Source organism: Meriones unguiculatus, chromosome 16 (assembly GCF_030254825.1).
Source record: "Meriones unguiculatus strain TT.TT164.6M chromosome 16, Bangor_MerUng_6.1, whole genome shotgun sequence".
NCBI classification, from domain to species: Eukaryota; Metazoa; Chordata; class Mammalia; order Rodentia; family Muridae; genus Meriones; species Meriones unguiculatus.
The window spans coordinates 14514123-14531020 of NC_083363.1; the positions used below are offsets into that span (position 1 = coordinate 14514123).

General features: G+C 42.1%; 1 pseudogene; it reads right to left on the reverse strand.

Moving 5' to 3' along the window:
• Positions 1 to 1155: 1155 nt before the first annotated feature.
• Positions 1156 to 2062, reverse strand: LOC110559939 (zinc finger protein Pegasus-like; annotated as a pseudogene).
• Between the last annotated feature and the right edge of the window lie 14836 nt (positions 2063 to 16898).

The following is a 16898-nucleotide window of genomic DNA, read 5'->3' on the forward strand; positions in this document are numbered from 1 at the left end:
GAGGGAACCCCAACTGAGAGATGCCTTCCCCAGCCTAGGCTACAGGCAGGCCTGTAGAGCATTTTCTCCATTAGTGATCAATGGGGGAGGGCCCAGCCCGTGGTAAGTGGCACCATCCCTGAGCTGGTGATGCAGAGTTCTAGAAGAAAGCAGGCTGAGCAAGCCAGTGAGCACCTCCTGAGCCTCTGAGTCAGCTCCTGCCTCCAGGTGCCTGCCTGTTTGAATTCCTGTCCTGAATTCCCTCACAGAAAGGCTACACAATGTGGAGGTGTAAGCCAAATAAACCCTCTCCTCCCCAACACTTGTTTCTGCCGTAATGTTTCATCGTAGTGACAGTTACCCAAACTATGACACAAATTTCATAAGACAAAAAAAAAATTTATTCTATCATATTGAAATGTGGCAGAAAAAAAATACTTAGCTGCAATGAATATCCTAAAGTGTCAGGAGTGTGGATAACCTTTGGAGCCTATGGACAACTACAGAGAACTGAATGCCTGGTAAGATTACGGCTGTATTTCAGCTCCCACGGGTCTAAATGAGAAAAGACATTGATGCATCTAACTCTATAACGAATAAATATCTCTGACCAGACTTTTATGAAAAGTTAACAAAAAACTTTTGTCGCTATCAAATATGTATTTTATGAACAGAACGCGTAATTTTTAAACTAGCTGATAACTGTCTTAATGATGATCAAAACTGAAAAGACTTAGAAGAGTCAGGTTGCCCTGGCCCTGCACCTCCCCCACTGAGGAGCCAAGTTTGCCTGCAAACAAGTGGCTTAGGAAGGGTCTGAGCACCTTGGGAGCTATATTTTCCTGAAAACAAATGGCTTCTCTTCTGAGAGAGTGTTTTCACAAAACCCAAAGGGCCCTCCTTCCCTGCAGAGAAAGGGTCCCGATGTACAGTAACAGTTTAGTTCCTTAGGAGGGATTCCCTTGTGTGATGTTTTACAAGAGCAGAGGTTATGTTGTAAACACATATGAGTGTGATATGAGTTTAAAACCCCTCCTCTCCCTTCCATCAGCATCAAGAGTCTTTCCCAGATTTACATCTGCTCTTGGTCAGTACTCAAGATACCCTTAATTGGCTTACTGAAGCCTGATGGTCTTTAACTTTCTCGTGTGGGTTATTTCAAAACCAAAAGCCAAACTACAACCTTCTACCCCCACCCCTGAAAGCCAAACCAAGTGAGAACAATGTTGATCGTGTCCAATACTGGTTATTTGTCCCTGTTGCAAAATGACGGCCAAAATCATACTTGTCTTAACATCTGCATCCACATATATTATGCTGGATTTTCTTACCTGTGTGAACAGTGCAAAGGATATTGTCTGCAGAGTACATGTCACAGTGCCGGCAGTGGTGCCAAAGCTGAGGGTCCTTGACCACCCGGTTGAGGCTGGGATACTTGCCTGACTGTTTCCTATGCTGTGGATACTGTGGTGGGCAGTTGGTTCACTGCTCGGCCCTGCCACTGGGCCATAGTTCTTCTGAATATGCAATGGCTGAGGTTCTGGGCTTTTAGAGAAAGAGGAGCTCTGAGGAATATTTATTGAGGTAGCAGAAACTACTGCTTGGTCAAAGAGATGCAGAATCACGAGAGGCTTTTTATCAGGGCAGGAAATGACATCAGGGAGGCTGACTTTTGCTTTTCAGGGGAAGAGCTGGGCAGCTGTTCTGCTAGAAAGCTGATTCAAAGGGTTATCAACCACGAGTTCCTGAGAGTCACTTGACTAGCCACCGGTGAAAAATTATTTTCACCACAGGTGTATAGGAGTCAGTCTGAATACGTGAGATTTTTTGAGTAAAATCATTAAAAGAGTTTGGTCTCTGGACCACCTTGGAGGTGAAATTAAATTGACTAGGCTTCTTCTGTCATACGGCAGATTGCCTATTTTATAAAACCACCAGATTTTCTTGCTGCTTAAGGAAGACCTGGTACCTTTATAATTAGTACCATTTTATTCTTGCACCTTAGATACAAGCTATTTTAGTTATTGCAGCGGAATGAACATAATTCACATTTGTATGGTTTTCCTATAGTATGGGGGTGCATGCGGACTTCCAGATCATGCTCCTAAAGCAGATTGTTGTAGAACACTATTAATATTTGCCATTGATGCATATAATTATTATGGAAGTTGTTTAACACACTATCATATAAATAAATGACACAGACACGTGTTAGATTTTTAATAGCCTTAAACCATTGCGGCTGGGCAGATATAACCCCCTCCCCCAATCCCCGCTAAGCCACCTTGTAATTTCCCAGCCACACATTTCAAGTTATTTGTTCCAGTTATTCCTATCTGTGCTACTCCCCATCCATCATTCCCATAAATCCTTGCTCGTGTTTTTCACGTGGGTTTCTTCTCTCCATCACGCTAATCCTCAGAACAAGCTCCTCCCAGCCATGTGGTTTTTCTTCACAATAATTCATGGCCTCGGCTCCTTTCTTCCTCCTCTCCTGTATATCTCTCTCCCTAGATCCTTCTGCTCTCCCAAGCCTTCAAACCTTAGCTCCGCCTACCTCTCTTCTGCCCAACCCAAGTGTAGGCATTGTCTATTGGCCAATCAGAGGCAATTTGGAGGTAAGGAAGGTTACACAGCATCTATTGATGTACTTGAGCGTTTGGTGGTAGAACAGCAAAGATCTCGGGGGACAAGCAATTAACACAGTAGCTCCAGACCGCACCACAACATCAGATGCAAATGGACACAAGTGACAACTATGGTCACCATGTGTCCTAGCTCCCTGCTCCTCCTTTGTCCCCACCAACAGATCCAGAAGTCATGTCCAGCATTCCTGAAACTCTTTCACAAATCCCAAAGGCTCTCCTTTGCTTTCACTTATTTTTAAGGGTTTTGTTTTGTTTTGTTTTTTAAGGTAAAAGTTTGTTATTTTTCACCTCAAGTCAGTTCCATTTTTTCTTTGCACTGCAACATTGATTAACTATCAAACAGTAGAAATTTACTCTGGAGACACACCAAAGGACTCCTAAAGGCCACAAAGGGGATTTCAACTAAAACTCAAAAGGCGCGCAGAGGTCTAATGACAACCCACTGAGGAAAATCCACTACCTCATTCCCCACAGCTACCGCCTCCTCTGAGGCTGCTGTGTTTGTGTTTTTCTTTTGACTCAGGTGCTTCACTTAGAGGGGAAAATTAAATATGCGGTATTTGTAACATTACAGACGCCAGCATGAGAGGTTGTTGGTTACAGTGCTTACCAGCTAAAACATTGTCTGTGCACTGCTGCTCCATAACAAGGCACAGAGCAACACTGGGATTTGTGATGCAGCTAAATTTTTATGACATTTTGCTGAGAATTTAATAAGGTTTAACCTCTCTGCTTTTCTAGACAGAAAATACAGCACTTACATTTTTAATAAAATTTTTTTACCTAGCTAAAGCTCAATGGAGGGGGCTTTCATCACAGGTAATATTAAAATCATAAATATTTTAAAATAAAATTACCTATTGCCTCTAATACATGTTGGTGTCTAGGTTCTCGGAAATGTGACAACATTTGTATTGGGCAGCCAACGTACACTGACATTTAATTTCCCGATTTCAATCATTTGTAACTATAGCTAAGAAAACAAAATAAATTAGGCTTTGCAGATAAGATTATCTAATATAAATTAGGGGGGGAAACTCATCAGGAATCTTTTTCTAAATTTCATAATCTTCACTTCCTCATCACTCACAAATTAATATGATATGTATTATTCTCTAGCCAAAACCAGATTTGATTAGAGCATGACTGTTTCTTTTTAGGATACGGCCTGACATCATACAATATCTCTGTTGAAATTATCCATTACTGACACTGTTGCATGGAAATTATTCAAGGAAGTGTGTGTCCTGCTTCCTTGAACCCCATTTCTTTCTTTCAAGAGGGTTAGCATGATGTGAGTTTCTTCCCATGTGAGTTTTTTTCTGTTCTGCTTTTTGAAAAACATAAGAACAAGAATGGAGAGAAGGTGGGAAGGTGGTACAGGAAGGGACCAAGAGCAAGAACACAGAGAGCCTTAGGGAGCCGTGACTGCAAAGCTGTGGCTCCACTCTGCCATCCCGGTAACCTGGGTAACCAATACCCAACCATGAGAGCAGAGCTCCTGGCCTGTCTGGAAAAGAAAACACAAAGACAGAAGAGCTCATTGCAGTGACTTAATTAAATGTGTAAGATGTAAAAGACTGTACTGAATCAAGAAATGCTACAGTCTGTGAAAACAGGCAATGAAATAGTTCTGCAGAGCACTATCTTGCCTTCCAAGCAGTCCTCATTTGGCAGAATAAGAAGCATCCAAAGAAACAGGCCAATTAACTTCAAGTTGTCGTATTGCAAAAATGCCAGGGTACCTAAGGTTGTATGTCTAGATATGAGCTTTAATACCCTTGATAGTGACGGTGAAGTCTGCTCTCGGGATATGTAGAGGTGAGGTGACAGAAAACTGAATTAGAGAAACAGTACTGGAACTTATAGCCTATAGAACAACATGGCTCCTCTCCCTTTGATTTGGCAGTCACATCATGCTAACCCTCCTATAACGAAGAGTTTGTTAGCAACCTTTACCTTCTCTACATAAGGGCCTCCTGAGCTTACAGATCAACAGACATAAGGTGATAAAAATAGACCTCAGTTTAATTTTATGCAACCTCAACAAATCTGCCACTCTCACTAATTGCTCCATAGTCTTCTTGCTTTGTAGCTGGTCTTTGATCGGACACATCAACCAAACAGATAATCACCAAAGGCACAGTCTAATGTCCATGTGACTTACCAGTTCATCTTGTACCCCACAACCTCCAGCAATGCATTCATGTGGTAGTTCTCACTGAGCTGTTCATAGCTAGCATTATGTTTAGATTTCAAAAAGACCTTGACAATCAAATGAACTTAAACCTCAATCTCCATAAAAATAAGATTTCTTCACAACTACATTTGTTTGGGCTTAAAACATCTACAAGTTACTTTCTGTAACCTGGTGAAAGCTGGGTCTTTAGCTAGAAATGAGTGCCTGTTTCCATAGCAGCCATTCTCCTAGTTGCCTAATAGGGAAAGTCCCCTGGCCAAGCTCATGTCTACATACCAGCTAACAGAACCCCGGGAGATATGAGCAGGTCAGCAGAACTAGCTCACTCCTCATGTCAACAAGCTCTAGAGCATCCGCTGCTCCTAGCAAAAAATAACAAATAAAAAAACACCTTTATCTGCTCTCTGTCCCATTAGGCATCAACTGTGCAGTTCCTTTTAAAAAGAAGCTTGTTGTTAGTCCTAACAGAAAAATGTGTTTTTAAATATGATTTTCTCAAATAAGCCCCCAGTGGTTATACCATGGCTGACATATCCCAGTACTAAACTTCAGAGTCAGTTGGACCAACATGATCATGAGAAACTCTTTCATCACGCTGTGGACCACCTTTATGGGTCACCTGAAAGGCCGGTGGTCCCACAAGGACTGAAATTATCCTTCAACGTGTCACAGTGAAATGCTTTTAAAGAGAGCTTCAGAATCAAGAGAAAAGTTAGAAAGGCTATAATTGGAGGTCAAAGAATTGGAGGAAAAAAACATCTTACTCCACGATATCTAAAACAATTTTATATCCCAAAGACTTTGCTGTACAGATAGACAGCAGGTGAAAAGCTACTCTAGACGACTCTAGCCCAAAGCCCACACTCTAATCCCAGTGCTGTGCATAATTTTATGACAAGCCTCGATTCGGTCTTGTACTCCAAAGATCAAAGGCTTGCTGTCAAGACACGGTAGAGAAGTACCTTCCAGAAGCACCCAGCCTCAACTCACTGTGAACCATGTGAGATGCCAATGCACTTTTGAGATTAAAAGGCTCAATATCCTTACTCAAACACTTAAGGTTCAAAAAATTTGTCTTAAGGGGAAATTGTTCAGCGTGACATTGAAACTGCAATAAGAAACTACACACCAATCTTTCTGCTAGGAGCTCAAGAGCTCATGACACCTCGGTACATTCCAGCATGCCGTTAAAATTAATCACCCAGGCAGCAACCTGCCGGCTGGCTTGGATGCTAGCTGCCTTTGTAGGCTCGCTTAGTCTAGTGCTCGTCATATTTAATTCTGGATATCGGACGCTTGTGTTTTTCTGCATGGTAGTCTATCATGTTACTACTAATTTCTTTTATGCAGGAGTTCATGTCTTCTAGGCTGACTTCAGACTTGCTAAGTGGGTAAGGACGATACTGAACTTCTGAGCCCCCTGCCTCCAGTTCCTTTATGCAGCACTCGGGATCCAACCCAAGGCCAGCCTCAGGCACGCTGGGGAAGTCCTCTCCTAAATGAATCACATCCCTCCTCACTTTACATGAACAGGAAAAGGTGGTGGAGCAGACAGTGCTTGACCTGGAAAGTGCTGCAACCGATACATTCTTGAGTCTGCTTCTATAGTGTCCCAAATACCTTATGTTTAATTTTGCCCCCAAAGTGAAGAGCCTTCATTGAGGGAAGTACACAAGCACCATGGTCTCAGCTGAGGTGATGGTGGCAGTAACAAGGCAGATTATTTTTTTTTTCCTTGGTAGGATGTCAGGAGACTTCTGTGTGGCTCTTGTATTTTGGTTGCAATTCCTTTATGGCCTTTTGGAGTCCCTTGGCATGTCTCCGGAGTAAGTTTCAACCCTTTGATATTTCAGCAACATTGCAATGGGAAGAAAAAGGTGGAACTGATTTGGGGGTAAAAGGATACAGCAAACTTTCAAGTTAAAAAAGAGAAAGAAAGAAAGAAAGAAAAGAAGTGCAAAACAACAACAAAAAGGCTATCGCTTTGATTTGTAGAACTTTCAATAAAACTGCCTCTGTGGAAGAAAGGGAGACATCTGACTGTTCAGAGCATTCCTCAGCTGGCTGTACCTAGATGGACAGCACTAGAACAAACATAGTCATACATCAGGCACCCTTTAAGTTCTCAGAGAAAACAGAAGCTACATCAAAGCAGAGAAATCCCTCTGCAGGCTACAGGCCTCAGATGCTATCAGGTGACTGTTTTGCTTTTGAATCAGTGTCTACTTCCTATTACATTCTAAAATGGTGGAAGTTAGTACATTTCAAAGAGATTTACCTGGCAACAGGGGATCGCACATCAGGCACTTGCTGCCATGCCTAACAACCTGAGTTCAATGGTGGAATGGGAGAACCGACTCCTGCAGGTTGCCCTCTGACCTCCACAGGCAAGCCATGGCATGTGTGCCCACACGCACACAAACAATTTTTTTTTAAAAAAAAAGCCTTGGTGAGCCCAGACCCCACCCTCTATCTTCAGAAGGAGATTAGGTCAGACACAGAGGCGGGAAATGCAGAGCTGTTATTAGACTAAAGATAAATCAGTGTGATTCGGCCTCCAGAGCCGCAGCACTCCAATGTCACAATCACGGATCAGTCAGCCCAACTGACCTTGTAGAATTCTGAACACTGAAATAGCTTTTCTGGGAATGCAAGTTTGTAAGTGTTTTACATACATGAACTGATGATAATGATAATAAGAATAATACAACTTTATAAGACAAAAAGGAAGATAAAAGATGATACGCTAAAACCAAAAGAAGAGACATGAGAAGACTCAAACCAGATACCATTAGGATGAACACATCAAACCAAGAACAGTCCATACCTGAAATCCATATTATCAACTGCCAGAACAGCTCATGAGTATCATTAGGCTTCTACTTCCAGCCAAGTTGCTCCAGCCCCTGCAGAGTCCTTGTGAGGACAGTGTGGGCCAGCAAAATGACTCAGCAGATAAAGACACTTGCCTCTAAGCCTGAGCCCAATCCTAGAACCCAAATGGTAGAAGGCGAGAATCGACTCCCCACAAGTTGTCCTCTGAGCTCTGAGCTCTGAACATGTGCCGTCACACACATGCACACACACACACACACACACACACACACATAATAACTACACATACAATAAAATGAGTGTAGTAATTTTTAAATGAACCAAGTCCATTGTGTTTCATGATAAAATTTGCTGGAGAGCCTCGCTTAGTGAAAACCTGTGAGTTCCGTAAAGGAGCATCATGGGACTCATACACTTATCACCAAGAAGGCAAAAGACCTACTGTCCTGAATGTGTCTTATTATACCCATATTTAGTTAGAAAGAAAAGCAAGCAGGAGTTTTCCTCTTCACCATATCTGACTTAAGGCAATTAAATGGAACAAATTGTTAAGGCAGAAATTAAATTGTTACTCACAGAAAACGTATTCAGCCGAGCCTGACATTTTCAAACAAGCCAGAACATGGTCTAGGGGCTGAGGTGACTGACTTTGTGAGGAAATTAGCACGCTCTTTCAGGCTAAGTGTTGTCCGTATTCTCAAGAGCCTGTTCTTCCAGCTTCTAAAAGATGTTGATAACAAAGGGATAATGCCAAGTATTTGTCCTCTTCTAGACTCTCTAAAAGTCTAGATTATTTTTTTTTTTATAATCAAACAATAAGAGAACAACTTCACCAAGGGCAGACGGCCTTCTCCCTGGTGCCTGTCCTCAAGGAGCTCAGCATCAGTGCAAACAGCCTGAGCTAGAAATGAGATGTGAAGCTCTTGTCAGCAGATAGCTTGCCTAGTGAGCTTCAATCCCCACTACCACACAAACCAAGCATGGTGGTGGTGCGAGCATGTATTTCCAGTAACTGGGAGGTAGAGGCAGGGGGATCTGGAGTTTAAGTCTTCTTCAGCTATATGGGTATTTCAGGATCAACCTGGGCTACATGAGACTGTCAAAAAAAAAAAGATACTAGAAGTCTGGCTATGAAGTTAAGTCACCTGATACATGTCAGGTACTTGGAAAGTCCATGAGGGGAGAAATCTTGAAAGCCACGGGGGTCATTTATTGAAGGATTCTCCTAGAGACACGCATTGTTCTCCTCAAATGAAAAAGTCAACAGGAAATGCTGTGTCCCCGAGCTTGGCTTTGATGTCTCAGTGTTTGTCTCTTATCCTATCAGAACAGGAGCAGTGGGGACAATCCAGTCAGATGCCAATGAGGACCCCTGGGACTGAGGGACTCATTTAGGGTCATTAGGTGCCCAACAATAGCAAAATGGAAATGATTTGCATGTAGGAATTCTCACAAAAAGCCGTTTGTTCCAGATTAAATGCAAAGGGGATTTTTAAATAAACATCTGGCACTTCTTCAGTAATAGCAGTAAAGAACGCTAGTCATCCGTATTGTTTGCACACGTCACTCTCATTTTTCTGTGACATTATGATGCTGGCGGCATTCCACTCAAAGACTGTGAGCAGCAAATCCTCTCAAACGAATCTCATTTTTACAACACTTCGTACCCGCATTTAGTCTCCCCCAGGGCCTTTTTGTAAAGTACGAAGAAATACATATGTAACGCCATCGTGTTAGGGTTCATTGTAATAATAGCTGGGTTCTTCCTGGTGTTTTATATGCACCATTATGGAAAGCTCGGCGTTTATGGTGGAAAAATCACCCTTTCTACTGCACAGGTTGAAGCATTAGAATACAGACGTTTCCATCATCTCTTTCCACTGTGAGGGTTAATAGTTATGTGAGAGGAATGGCATTAGCCATGAAACAGGAGCCCTGCTGGAGCTCAGAGATGAGTGTGGTCTTTATGATCAGTCACACAAAATCTTCAATTGCCCTAGGTAAGAGCCCCAAACCTAGAAGCACACAGGATGGATTATCTAAGACACTGGGAATTAAAAGCAGCTCTTCTCTCCATGGGACTTAGAGAGGGAGAAGGTCATTGCATCCTGACCTGGTGAACTGAGGGTGACTTGCAGTTTTGGTTTGCTCGCTGACAATTTTAAAGACATGGGGCATTTTCTTTTCCTGTACCGGTTGTCCATTTCTACATCTTTTGAGAAGTGTCTGCTTAGATTTAGTGCCCACCTTTTACCACGCGTGCTTTAACTCTGCTAATGAGTGTCACTCTCTCTGCCTATTAGCCCCTCAGGTGACACAGGATTGTAAATATTTTCTTCCGTCCTTTCTCTTGGAATCTCTTTGTTCTACCAGCTATTTCTCTTGTTGTAAAGAAAAATTTTGGTGAGAACGTGAGCATGTTTTGAGAAACAGTGCTAAAGTTTCAAAAATAAACCATTTACCACTCTCTGAGGCAGCCGTCCAGTGTAACGGTAAATGCTCGGCATTTGGCAAAAATAAAATAAAATAAAATAGAGCAGTATTTCAAAGGATATCCTAGTTTCACATATGGTTGCTGTGATAAATTTTTCTTTCAGCAAACAATTTAGGGGACAATAGGTGTTTTTTAGCTCACCATCCCAGGTTGCGGACACCTCTGGAGGAAGGTCACAGCAGCTCGGAACAGCCAGCTGTCCTACATCCGTGGTCCAGAACAGAGAAAAATGAATGCATGCATGCTCGTGTGCTTGCTCACTACTCTGTTTCTCTTCTTGCACAGTTCAGAACCCCCTGCCTATGGAATAGCTCTGCCCACACTGAACTAGGTCTTCCTACATTAATTAAGTCAATGCCCCCAAAACATGCTTACAGGCCAACCTAATATACACAATCCTCCGTCAAATGTACACAATATACCCTTCCCAGGAGACCTTAGGTTATGTCCAACTGACAGTTAAAGCTAACCATCACCCATGTTCATTGTCAAAACATTCACAATAGCCAAGATATGAGAGCAAATGAATTGTCAGTCAACAAATGAATTCCTAAAGAAAAGATGATACATGTACACAATAAAGTACTGGTCAGCCATGAAAAAGCAAAATCCTGTTTTTTGTGATAACTCAAGCTAAAGGACATTCAGCGAAATGAGCAAGGCATGTATGGGCAAGCCTCCTGTTTCTGATGCCCTCATCTGTAAAATGAAGTTCATTGGAATGCCTAGTTCTTATAATCCCTTTGCAAATGAGACATACACACACACACACACACACACACACACACACACACACAAAACCTAGCAGAGTTATAAGAGAAGATGACCAATAACTATTACCTGTTACCATGATCATGGTGCTGGATGTGGCAGGTAGACATCTCTGTACCAATAATCAACTTGCAAGTGTCACATTCCATGACAGACAGAAATTGAGATTTTAGATGAGATCAAGGTTACTAACGAGTTCACCCTCAAATAATCCTATGTGAAGGAGGATGAAGCGACTACAAGGGTCTTTAAACACACTGGTGATTTTTTAAATTTTATATCTTAACCATTGATTTTCATGATTACAATATTTCCATTAATAATTAGTACCAAGGACTGGAAATATGCTTTAGTGGTTAAGAGCCTCTACTGGTGTTGTAAAGGATCCAAGTTGGGTTCCCAGCACTTGAATTGAGTGGCTCACAACCTTCTGTAACACAAGCTCCAGAGGAGTCACTACCCACTTCTGACCTATGAGAAAACCTGCCCACATGTACCCTTATACACACACACACACACAATTTAAAAATAAATATTTTGAAAGTTACTACTAATAGTGGTTCCTGATGTATTAAAATATATTGACACCTTGTTAAGGCACACTATGAAAAAGTCTATATATAACATTATGTGACTCTTCAGTACCCTGGGTCCCCTCCTTTATGTATATCACTCATCAGACACTGCCGTTCTGTTATACCCTAGCTACCTCCCTTCATAACCCACAAGAGGAGAATAGACTTTGAGACCCTTTCATTTCAATTCCACACATAGTCTTCATATATTACCTTTAGGCTTAAGTCCTTCAGAACTGTATTTAGAGTGAGTATTAAGTTTTACTATCTCGGGGGCTGGTGAGATGGCTCAGTGGTTAAGAGCACTGTCTGCTCTTCCAAAGGTCATGAGTTCAATTCCCAGCAACCACATGGTAGCTCACAACCATCTATAATGTGAACTGATTCCCTCTTCTGGCAGGTGTAAATGCAGATAGAACACTCATATAAATAAAATAAATAAATCTTCTTTAAAAAAAAAAGTTTTACTATCTCCATTCTCAAATGCCATAGATTCAACAGCATCTTTCCTTCAGAGTAATGTAGACAGAGCTCAGCTCAACAGAGTCTGACCATCAAGCACTATGTCACGGATTCCATCCCCAGCACAGCAACAACAAACACAACATTAATAATGGGAACATGTCTTCTATCGAGACAGCAGCAATGTACTACAGAAATCAGAGAGCCACTGCATCATACACTCACGAGGAGTGCACGAGTGCATGCACCATCAGGGTGAAGAGCCAGGAACAACTAAAAGGACGCTTTTCACGGTCAGGGTGAAGCCCATCCTCCAGGACTTCCGAGTGCTCACACAACAATCTGTAGGTTCACCGGCGGCCAGTGACATAATTCCAACCCAATCATGGAACAGTTTGTGGAGCAAGATGGCCTATTTTCAGCAGCCAGTTTCCCCGCCCATCCACCACACTTCACCTTGAAGATTAGTCAGCAAAAACCATTGGCCGTCAACTCTCTGACCCAGGACAGGGCAAAATACCCATCCTTTCCTGGCAGGTCTTCTGAGGGCTTGAGGAAACAAGACTTAAGACATCAGACTTCTCTCAAGAAGCCACAGATGTTTCATTAATACCCTGGACACTGCCAGGACACCCAGGCGATACAAAAGTACTAACCCGCCTTGACACATTTGCACAGTGGTACAGTGGAAAGGAGGGAGACCAGCCAGCATGGGGACAAAAGCAGATCATTCTTCTCAGGCTGAAAACTATTGTGTGTCTAGGAAATAAATTTAAAAAGAACCACAAAACAAAACAATTTCTCTGAAGAATTGACTATTTACTCCTGGTAGCAGAAAATCACAGTTAGCCTATTCTGGAAACACATTTGTGAGCAAGAATAGGTTTTTCTCCATACAAAGACTTTCATTATTTCTTTTCAAAGACTTTAGGCAGCCTGATGTTTAAAGAATAACAGGAAAAAAAGCAACATAAACATTTCAACACCAGTGAAAATGAAAATTGATAGTTCTGGTCTCTTTCAAAATTCTAGCTATAGTTATCATAATGTGAAAACCCAATATTAAAAAATTCAGCAGAACCTTTGAATTAATTTAAACTTTTTTTTAAAGCTAGCTTTTGACTCTAATAATGAGCCAAATAAGTATATTTGTGGCTTTCAATAAATAGTGTTTAGAAGTGGATGTAAAGATATTAGGCAAGTATCCAACTACCTGAGGAAACAGTGAAACACTCTGAGTCAGGAATTGCCGGAGCTGTGAAGGTCACAACCCATGGCTGGCAGCCATACAATCTAGAGTCAGCCACCTGACCTCAATTAGCCAATTATAGAAGTAGGTAAGAGTGAAAGCCAGAGAAGGGAGGTGCATTCAGTGTGGTCACACTCAAAAGAGGGAGAAAAAAAAAAGAGGTCTGGTGTGTGTAATATACCCACCCACACCAACCCCAAGCAAACTTTGAGTCTTGACATGAGGTAATCTTTAAATAAGAGCAAGCAGTCTGTAGGATGTTGTTTGGAACTCATGTCAGAGAGTTCTCTTCCTATAAAGAATGTCTTATAACTGTTCCTCCTTAACATATTGAGAATTTAAGAAATACTGGCTGGCTTCTAGATTCTGAGGACATGGCAAGAATAAGAGTAGGGGTTCTCTTCTCTTCTCGTAGGACACTGAAACTGAAGTGACAAAAAGAGACAATGAGCCACAGTAAAGCAATTCCCAATTTTCACAAACAGAATGAGGTGAGGTGGCTCTATCCTTTCCACTCATTCCATGTCTGCAAAGTCCATATGTAAGACCTTAATTACAGAATGAATAGGGTGTTGAGACAGGAAGAAAAAAAAGCCAAATAAAAACAAAGCAGTTAAGTTACAAAGTCATTAAAGGATTAGGAGGAACCTAAATTTGCTCCCTAAATTCTTTTCTCCAAATATTCATTGGAGAATTTTTCTTTAAGAATGGTCATCTCCCATTCCCCACCCATTCTGGAATGTTGCCTGGCTTGGTTTTGGTCAGCTCTGTGCAGGCAACCACAAATACTGCGTATTCATGAACACAGTGTCCTCTCAGATCAAGAAGACACTGTTTGCAGAGGATGGACACAAGAGGCCTGCACCAAAGCTGACATACTATTAAGAGCTGATGACTTCTGGTGGAGAAAAAGCAGATTTTCTTTAGGGGCATGGTCCCCAGTAGGCTGAGCATGCACGATACCCTACTTCCATATATATTTATGGGCAATAGTGATTGGATTCAATTGGTTCAAAAAAAAATAGGGACATGAAGTTCAGAGGGGGACAAGGGGCAAAGTCCAGGGAAAAGGGGGAGGAGAAATGAGGAGTGGATATAATGCATACATCTATAAGCTCCTCAAGGAATAAATAAAATATATTAAATAATAGTGATTTCTCTAAATCTCACAAAAAGGAAATCTTACCTAACTTGGTTCTCTCTTTACTTACTCAAAACCCCTTTCACTCCCGTCAAGGTTCCTTTCTTAATAAATGGACCAAATCAAACAAAAAAAAAAGAGAGACAATTGAGAAAGTTCCTGAGATGCAACAGTAGATCCTTCTTAGGATCCAGAAGAAGCCACACAAACCACTCAAACACAATCTCAGTTAGATATGGATCTTTACTGAAAGCACACCCCCAAGAATGATCATAATCAGGGACACAGGGTGGATGTGAGAGCCAAACTGTGACATTGTGTGTTTCTCAGAATTAGCTTATAAAAGAAAAAAAGTATATATATATATAGCAGCTCACATGGGGCAGGGGGCAAGAGGGACAGTGGAACAGCGTAGTCAGCTGTGACTCAAGTTATTTTTGCTAACTAAACAAAGCAGTTCTAGCTGACCTTTAATTTGATAGGTCCCGAGTGGAGCTTATGGTGAGGGTCAGCTGCATTGATGGTTGGGGAATTTCCAGGAGTAGTAAGGCCATAGAGTATACAGAACATAAGCATAGTTTTGGTCAACCTGACCTGGCACAGAGAGCTTTCTCTACATCAGCAACAAGTTGAAATGATGTCACTGTTAGGACTGAAACAAAAAAAATGGCTAAGTTCTCAATTGCAGTTCACGTAGGGAAAAGCTAGGCTGGCACATAGATTTTAGGATCAAATAAATCCTGCTTCAACTTCTTCCCGCCGCTGAAGCCTCCATTTGCTAACAGATGGGCCATTGTAACCCCTTAGTTTGTTTTAGCATCTATCCAACTGAGAATACTTTAATCTTACACTCAGATTTCTCCTGAGGGTGTAACAAAACAGGCCATGCAGTTACTGGCACATAACAGACATTCAGATGTGAGGGTGCTTACATTTACCAGTGACAGAGCCGTGCCTTCTCCTGACCACACTTGTGGTTAGCGTTCTGATTCTCAGACCGCAATTCCAAGTTACGCTTCCCAGAGCTCAAGAGAGGCATACTGGACTGACAGCTCCACCTCTGATTACACAGACTTGGTGACGGGATTTCATCCTGCCTTTTTTAATCTATAGCATGTAAGTCACAACATTACCAAATAGCACTTCTGACTCTTAAAACTCTTTTCACATGAAGAACAAACTAGATTTATTAAATCAGACAGGATGATACTTGCCTGAAATCCCAGAGCTTGAGGGGGCAGAAGCAGGAGGATCAGAGAAGTTCAAGTCTAGATTGAGGACATCCTGGGCTACAGAGGACCTTGTCTAAAAATTTAAAAATAAATTTAATTTAAAAAAAAAAAAAGTTAAAAGCAAAGAGAGAAAGAGATGAGGAAGAAGTGAAGGGGAGAATAAAGTGAGTTAAGACCTAGAACCCCTGCTTAGATGAAGCCCGTATGTAGGCTGTTCAGTCTCCAAGTGGGTTCCCTAGTAAGGGGAACAGGGACTGTCTCTGACATGAACTCAGTGGCTGGCTCTTGGATCACCTCCCCCTTGGGGATGTAGCCTTGCCAGGCCACAGAGGATGATGATGCAGCCAGCCCTGATGAGACCTGATAGGCTATGGTCAGAAGGAAGGGGAGGAGGTCCTCCCCTATCAGTGGACTAGGGGAGGGGCATAGGAGAGGAAGAGGGAAGGTGGGTGGGACTGGGAGGAGATGAGGGAGGGGGCTACAGCCAGGATAAAAATCAAATGAATTATAATTAATTAATTTTAAAATATTTGCATATAAAATGTTCTATGGAACAGGCCCAAAAGGACAGTGTATTTGTCACCTTTTTGTTGCTATAATAAAATACCTGTGCTAAATCAGCTCAAAGAAGAGAAATGGAGTCTGCTTTGGCTCAAGGTTTCAGTGTTTTAGTCATGGTCATCTGGGTCTGTTGCTTTAGGCCTGTGCTAGCACCACAGATCTTGCAGGAACAGGTGGTGGAGGAGGCCTGTCTACTTACTGAAGGACAGGAGGCAGAGAGACCAGAAGACAGTGCCATTCCAATAGCCTCTTCGCTGCTCTTAAATGCTCCACCACCTCCTCAGACAGTCTGAGGCTGGGGCCAAGCTTTCCACACACTCCTTTGTGAGATGCCTCGGATCCAAAGTGGAGCACTGGAGCAAGAGAGATGGCTCGGCAGTTCAAAGCGCTTGCTCCTCTTGAAAAGAATCCAGGTTCAATTCACAGCACAGACAGGGAGGCTCACAACTCTCTCTAATTCCAGTTCCTGAGGATCTAACAGTCTCTTCTGGCCTCTGTGGGCACCTCACACACACAGTGCACGTACGTGCATGCAGGAGAAATAAATGCACATAAAATTTTAAACTAGGCTTTGTTTTTTTAAGAGTTGTGCCCAGAAAGATCATATATATCACACTGACTGGTCCAGTCGATGGACAATGAAAGTTTTCCTGGAATACAACGTGACATAGCTGGCAGCCTTTCTGCAGTATAATACAATGGCAACGGTGCTTGAAAATCTTCAGCCTACCTCTCTGCCTCCTTGACATCC